The sequence below is a fragment of the Vigna unguiculata genome, chromosome 1 (genome assembly GCF_004118075.2).
Source record: "Vigna unguiculata cultivar IT97K-499-35 chromosome 1, ASM411807v1, whole genome shotgun sequence".
NCBI classification, from domain to species: Eukaryota; Viridiplantae; Streptophyta; class Magnoliopsida; order Fabales; family Fabaceae; genus Vigna; species Vigna unguiculata.
In genome coordinates this window covers 8,137,428-8,145,555 of record NC_040279.1, presented here as the reverse complement: position 1 = coordinate 8,145,555, position 8,128 = coordinate 8,137,428, and the positions used below count along the sequence as shown (strand labels likewise).

The following is an 8,128-nucleotide window of genomic DNA, read 5'->3' as shown; positions in this document are numbered from 1 at the left end:
GAACTATAGCAGATTCATGGATGTGTGCTTTGCCTAGTTGCACTTGAGTTCGAGTTAATTTGCGCTTAGTACTTAATTGGGGTTCCATGAGAGTTAATATAACAATTTTGGTGGATGTTCATTTGAAGCAAAGAATGAACACTGTTTTTACATTCATTTTACACGTCTGCATTTAAGTTTTCAATTGTATATTGCATCCGTAAATCTGCCAACCCCCCCTTTGTGTTATTGTTGTGTTCATCTGGAAATTAAAGCTTTGAATGAAAATATTGGTCGTTGGGAGATGACTTGGTTCACTTTATATACTACATTTTAAGTGTTTTAATTTGGTGGGGTACGACCTCTATCAAATTTGGCGCCCTTGCCAGGGACCAATCGTTTTGTTCAAAGTAAAATTTTCAGTGTGTTTGTGTTCAGTGTTTTGGTGTGTGTAGTTCAGGTGTGGTTGAGTTGGTATATGTTCATTGTGATATTAATGTTTTGTTAAGTTCAGTGCCTGTTTCCATTCCTGTGTGTTTCTGTGTAGTGTAGTGAATAGTGTCACGACGCGTATGAATAATGTCATTTCTAGTGTAGTTAATAGTGTGTGAATCTGACATTTAACTTCTAGATTTTTGTTCTGGTAGCTACGGTGCTTGTTTTGACTTGAAATTTTTTCCCCCCACTTCTAAGACATTGAACTTGATGGAAAAAATAGCTAGAGGAGTTGGTATGGTTTGAGTTGAGAGATTCAAAAACATTTTGGACTGATTTTTGGGCAAACTTCAAAGGACCATAACTTTTGCTCTGGTTATCAGAATCACTACTATTTTATATGCATTTGGGGTGCAATTTGATTTCCCACCTTTTTAAAACCCGTTTTGCCGGTTTTCAAACTCAGATTCTCCAGAGAATGCCATTTTCTACATTTCAGCAATGTTTTTTGTGATTTTTCTTCATTTTTTCCACTTTTGAAAAATTTTTAAAAATACTTCTACTTTGATTTTCGATCTGATTTTGTTTGTGGGTCTGTTTGAGCACACAAAGGACAATCCTACCAATTTTCAAGTCATTTGGAGTTCGTTTGAGTATACTTGTAGTTATACCCTATGTTATGCCAATATAACTAGAATTAATGTTTTTTGGTGCATGACTAGGGCAAACCCAAGTGAATTACAACCATTTGACCCTGAGATTGATAGGACATTCCACAGAGGACGTAGGCATCTTAGGAATCCATCTTTGCATGCTGCATATTTAGTAACTTTTCCGGACTCTTTCTGATTCTTATCACATTCCTGACATTCCTCATTCCTTGCATTTTGAGCATACTGTCTATTCTGATCATTTTGATTTTCATACTGATAACATGGCTCAACCTCCTCCACCTCATGAGAGAACCATGAGTGAGCTCACTGCACCAAAGTTCACTTATGATAGTTTATGCATTCAATACCCTGAGGAGGAAGTTCCATATGTGCTAAAAAATGGTTTAATATACTTGTTGCCAAAGTTTCATGGTCTTGCAGGTGAGGACCCGTGCAAACACTTGAAGCAGTTTCATGTCGTGTGTTCCACCATGAAGCCTATAAATGTCCAGGAAGACCATGTATACTTGAAGGCTTTCCCTCATTCGTTGGAGGGCAATGCGAAAGACTGGTTGTACTACCTTTCACCCACGTTCATCACGAGTTGGGATGACCTGAAGAGATTGTTCCTTGCCAAGTTCTTCACTGCTTCAAGGACAACAACCATAAGGAAGGAAATTTCTAGCATTAAGTAGCAATCTAGGGAGACCCTTTATGAGTACTGGGAGAGGTTCAAGAATCTCTGTTCAAGCTGCCCACACCATCAGATCTCTAAACATCTACTTCTGCAATATTTTTATGAAGGCTTGCACCACATGGATCGAAATATGATTGATGCCGCAAGTGGTGGTGCTCTTGGTAACATAACCCTAGTTGCAGCCAGACAACTAATAGAGAACATGGCTTCAAATTCTCAACAATTTGGCACAAGGACTGATGCCATAGTTGTTAGAGGTGTTCATGATGTAGGGGCAGCCGAGTACACGAAGAAGATGGAAATTAAGATTGATGCTCTTACCACACTGGTCAACCAACTTGCTTCCAATCAAAGAGATCCAGCTGCAAGAGTTTGTGGTCTTTGTACATCTGTTGATCATTTTACAAACTCTTGCCCAGCATTGCAACAACAGGCTGCTTCTTCTTCTTCTACACCAATGGATACCCCTCAGGCCTATGCAGCTAATATTTTCAACAACAATAGGCCCCAACATCAACAACAAAACCACAATGATTTGTCAACAAACAGATATAATCTAGGATGGAGGAATCACCCTAATTTGAGATGGGGAAACCAGGGCAACCAACAGCAGCAAAACCAACCATTTCAAAATGTGCAGCCACCTCCACAACAAAGAGCTACACCTGCACAAGTTGTTCCGGTTCCACTTGTACCCATACCAGCTCCTGCTGCAGCACCTGCACCTTCTTCTTCTACTTCATTGGAGGAGTTGGTCAGGATGATGACCCTTCAAAATATGCAATTCCAGCAGGAGACTAGGGCCTCAATCCAGAGTTTGACAAATCAAATGGGGCAGATGGCCACTCAGCTAAACTAGTCACGAGCTTAGAATTCTGACAAGTTGACATCACAAACGGTGGAGAATCCACAGAATGTGAGTGCCATTACATTGAGATCTGAGAAGAACATTGAAGTTCCCACTCCTGAGCCTACACCCCTAAAGGAAGTCGACCCTGCCACACTTTAGAGAAAGTGTGATGCTCATGCAGCTGGTCCTTCCACATCTGGTGTGACTTCTACGCCTTCTACTGCTGCACCTTCCATACCTTTTCCTTTCCCTCCAAGAGCCATTCCAAGCAAAATGATGGAAGAGGTTGACAGGGAGATCTTAGAAACATTCAGGAAAGTGGAGGTGAACATACCTCTGTTGGATGCCATTAAACAAATTCTCAGATATGCAAAGTTTTTGAAAGAGCTATGCACGCACAAGAGGAGGCTAAAGAGTAACGAAAAGATCAGCATGGGGAGAAATGTGTCAGCATTGATAGGTAAATCTGTTCCTCAGATTCCTGAGAAGTGCAAGGACCCAGGTACATTTTGTGTACCTTGCATCATAGGTAACAATAAATTTGAAAATGCAATGCTTGATCTTGGTGCTTCAATAAATGTAATGCCTTTGTCTATTTTTAAATCTTTCTCTTGGACTCCTGCAACCTATGGGTCTGGTGATTCAGTTGGCAAATAGAAGTGTTGCCCACCCCGCAGGTTTGGTTGATGATGTTTTGGTTCGTGTTGGTGAATTGATTTTCCCTGCTAATTTTTACATTCTTGATATGGAAGAGGGATTTTCACATGGTTCTGCACCAATCATTTTAGGCATACCATTTTTGAAAACTACACGAACCAAGATTGATGTCCATGCAGGTACTTTGTCCATGGAGTTTGATGATATTGTTGTGCGATTTAACATTCTGGATGCCATGAAACATCCTTCTGAGGATCACTCTGTTTTTCATGTTGATATTATTGATGATACTGTGGATGGACTTATTTATGATTTCCACTCTTTGCATGCATTAAAACATTCATTTGTGTTTGAGCTATCTGAATTTGCATGCATTGGTGGTGTTGACTGTGATTCGTATTCTGATTCTGATTTCGATGTTGATTATGACTCACTAGGTGTTGTACCATATGATTTTGATGTTATATAGTCAGATTGCACTAACCATGTTGCAGGAAGTACATATGCATCTGATTATTATGCTGAGGTACAGGCTGTGGAACCCATTTCTCCCTCCCCTCGAGTTCCTGATATTCAGCCAACATCCAACACACCAGAGTTGAAACCTTTGCCCGACAACCTCAAATATGTCTACTTAGGGGAGGAGGACAAACTGCTTGTCATCATTTCCACCTCCCTCGTTGCTGAACAAGAGCAGAGGTTGTTGCATGTTCTCAAAAAGCCTAAGAAGGCAATTGGATGGACATTGGTTGACATCCCTTGTATTAGCCCATCAACATGCATGCACAATATATTGTTAGAAGATGGAGCAAAGCCAGTGAGACAGCCACAGAGGCGACTCAACCCTGTCATCTCGGATGTTGTAAAGAAAAAGGTGACCAAACTTCTACAAGTTGGGATCATCTACCCCATTTCTGACAGTCAATGGGTCAGCCCCATCCATGTTGTCCCCAAAAAGACAAGCCTCACTGTAGTCAAGAACGAAAAAGAAGAGTTGATTCCAACAAGGGTGTAAAATAGTTGGAGAGTTTGCATTAACTACAGAAGGCTAAATCAAGAAACCAGGAAAGACCACTTCCCCTTGTCTTTTATTGATCAGATACTTGAGCGCTTAGCAGGTAAGTCTCACTATTGCTTCCTTGATGGTTTTTCTGGTTACTTTCAAATTCACATTGCACCTGAGGACCAAGAGAAAACCACATTCACCTACCCCTTTGGCACTTTTTCCTATAGGAGGATGCGATTTGGCCTATGCAATGCCCCTGGCACATTCCAGCGGTGCATGCTTAGCATTTTCCGTGATTTTCTTGAAAAATGCATAGAGGTGTTTTTGGACGACTTTAATGTGTGCGGGTCCTCATTTGATGCATGTCTAGAAAGTTTGGACAGAGTTTTAAATAGGTGCATCCAATCGAACCTTGTTCTCAATTTTGAGAAATGTCATTTCATGGTAGAACAAGGCACAGTATTGGGGCACATAATTTCAAGAAAGGGCATTGAAGTTGACCCTGCCAAGATTTCGATTATTTCACAATTGTCTTACCCCTCTTTTGTGCTAGAGGTTCGTTCTTTTCTTGGCCATGCAGGGTTTTACAGGCGCTTCATTCTGGACTTCAACAAAAAGGCCCTCCCACTGTCCAGCCTACTGCAAAAGGATGTTGACTTCATCTTTGATGAAGGATGCAAATAGGCTTTTGATTGCCTCAAGAAGGCCCTAACCACAACTCCAATCATTCAGGCGCCCGACTGGACAACCCCATTTGAGCTTATGTGTGATGCATCCAATTATGCATTAGGGGCTGTTCTAGCTTAAAGAATTGACAAGGAGCCGAGGGTAATCTATTACGCCTCCAAGACATTAGATGTTGCCCAAGCAAACTACACCACAACAAAAAAGGAGCTCCTTGCGGTAATTTTTGCATTAGAAAAGTTTCGATCTTACCTGCTTGGTTCTCCTGTTGTTGTGTTTACTGATCATGCAGCTCTTAAGTACCTGTTGAAGAAGGAAGAATCAAAGCCTCGGCTGATAAGAAGGATGATCTAGCTCCAAGAATTTGATTTGGAGATCTGTGATAGGAGTGGAGCACAAAACCTGGTTGCAGACCACCTGAGCAGGATTGAGAGGTCTACTGATGATGCTTCACCGATCTGGGATGACTTTCTCGATGAAAGTTTGATGATACTCTCTAGTTCTTCCTCACCTTGGTTTGCTAACATTGTCAATTATCTTGCTGCTTCTATTTTTCCTCCCCTAGCATCCAGAGCTCAATGTGATAAACTAAAGACCGATGCTAGGTATTACATTTGGGATGACCCCTATCTGTGGAAAATGTGCAGTGATCAGGTCACCAGGAGATGCATTCCAGACCATGAGATTGACTCGATCCTCAAATTTTGTCATTCATCTGCACTTGGTGGTCACCTTGACACACAAAGGATAGCTCGCAAGGCGCTAGATTGCAAATTTTATTGGCCCACCATCTTTAAGGATGTGTGGAGGATTTGTAGCACGTGTGAGTAATGCCAACGAGCAAGAGGAGCCATTTCTTCGAGACAACAAATGCCTCGATAACCCATGTTGTTCTGCGAGGTCTTCGATGTCTAGGGTATAGATTTCATGGGCCCTTTTCCTGTCTCTTTTGGTTTTACTTACATCTTGTTTGTTGTCGATTATGTTTCAAAATGGGTGGAAGCCAAAGCCACTAGAACTAATGATGCTCGAGTTGTTGTGGACTTTGTTAGGTCTCACATATTTTGCAGGTTTAGAGTTCCTCGAGCTATTATTAGTGACCAGGGCACCCATTTTTGTAGCAGATCCATGGGGGTTTTGCTTCAAAAGTATGGGGTTGTGCACAAGCTTTCTACACCATATCAACCCCCAAACTAATGGGCAAGCCGAGATCTCAAACAGATAAATCAAGAGGATCTTGGAGAAGATTGTGCAGCCCAACAGGAAGGATTGGAGCAATAGACTTGAAGACGCTCTATGACTGCTTACAAGGCACCTATAGGGATGTCTCCTTATCGGGTTGTCTTTGGTAAGCCATGCCACCTTCCAATGGAGATAGAGTACCGAGCCTACTGGGCTGTTAAGTCATGCAACTTCTCTCTTGATCAAGCTGGAGAGGAAAGGAAGCTACAATTGAACGAGTTAGACGAGATCCGTCTGGAGGCATATTAGAACTATATGTTCTACACGGAGAAGACCAAGAGATTCCATGATAGCTCCATATCTAGAAAGGAGTTTGTTGTTGGTCAACAAGTTTTATTGTATAACTCCAGACTTGGACTCATGGGGGGTAAGTTGCGATCAAAGTGGATTGGTCCTTTTGTTGTCACTAATGTTTATCCTTATGGTGCAGTTGAAATCAAAAGCCAGTCCACCGATAAGAGCTTCAAAGTGAATGGGCATCGTCTGAAGCCATTCCTCAGTAATCCTGCCTTGGTGGATACTGTTGTGAAGGAGACTTCCCTGCTTGACCCCACTGTTGTTTCACCATGATTCAGGGAGTTTTCTTTTCCCTTCTTTACTTTTATTGCACTTGTCCGGGTCTGTCTGTTTGTTGTTGTTTCCTTTTGTTTGTTTCTTTTTTGTTAATTTGTGTTATGTTTTTATTTTTTGTTTGGGACACTCACTTCACTCTTGGAGGATGAGTTGTTGGTTACTCTGTGGACTGATATCCTTGCTTTCTCTTTGCATGTCAAGTTGCTTTTGGAATTATTTTACCCTATGTGAGAATTTGAGCCACTCTCTGTTCTTTGATTGTGTGATATATGCCTCTTGAATGCTTGCATAGTGGCCTTGGCTTGACTCTTTTTGAATGCTTTTCTGATTTAGGCAATTTTGTTCTGTGAGCCTACAGCCAAATGAGCCTACCTTGAATTGTTTTCGTTGATACCCCTTTTTGAGCCTGCATATCCTTTCATTATTCTACAGCTCATTACAAGCCCTTAGCCTGAAAAACCATGATTATTCCTACCTTAGGAAATTTTGGAGCTTTGGAATTGTTTTGGGAATGGGTGCTCAATTAAGTGTGGTCGCGTACAACAAGTGTGGTTGTGTGCGCGCTTGTTATCGGTTCTTCGAATTGCTCATTTTCGATTCCTACACAAATTTAGGTTTTCTGCATCAATTTGCACTCATTTGGATGGTTGAATCAAAATTTGTATTGAAGCCTAATTCGGATTCCATGAGGAACTAAGTTTATGTGTTGATTCTTTGCAGATAATGGATTGAAACCTTGAGATTAGTGTTTTGTTCGGTGGAGTTATGTTAATCTCTCAATTCTGAATTTGTGTTTGGGTTTAAATGAAACCATTCTGTTTTTGCTTAATTTATAGAGTGGAATCATTGTGTGTTCATGCTTAGTGAACTATAGCAGATTCCTGAATGTGTGCTTTGCTTAAATGCACTTGAGTTCGAGTTAATTTGCGCTTAGTAGTTAATTTGGGTTCCATGAGAGTTAATATTACAATTTTTAGTTATAATCCGTGATTGGTGGATGTTCATTTGAAGTAAAGAATCAACACTGTTTTTACATTAATTTTACACGTTTGCATTTAAGTTTTCAACTGTATGTTGCATCCGTAAATCTGCCAAACCCCCCCCTTTGTGCTATTGTTGTGTTCATCTGGAAATCGAAGCTTTGAATGAAAATATTGGTCGTTGGGAGATGACTTGGTTCACTTTCATATACTACATTTTAAGTGTTTTAATTTTGTGGGGTACGACCTCTATCAGTAAGTGTAGGAAATTATTGAATAACGAAATTGTTGATGTTGAGATGTTATATGATTTTTTAAGAAGATGTAGAGAGTCGGTTAGCCCAGAGGATTATTGTAGGTTATATATTGTTT

General features: G+C 40.7%; 1 non-coding gene across 1 annotated transcript; it reads right to left on the bottom strand.

Annotated features, from left to right (window-relative positions):
• Positions 1-1,729: 1,729 nt before the first annotated feature.
• Positions 1,730-1,836, bottom strand: LOC114165607. Its single transcript, XR_003599740.1, has one exon. It is a non-coding gene; the product is annotated as a small nucleolar RNA R71 (small nucleolar RNA).
• Between the last annotated feature and the right edge of the window lie 6,292 nt (positions 1,837-8,128).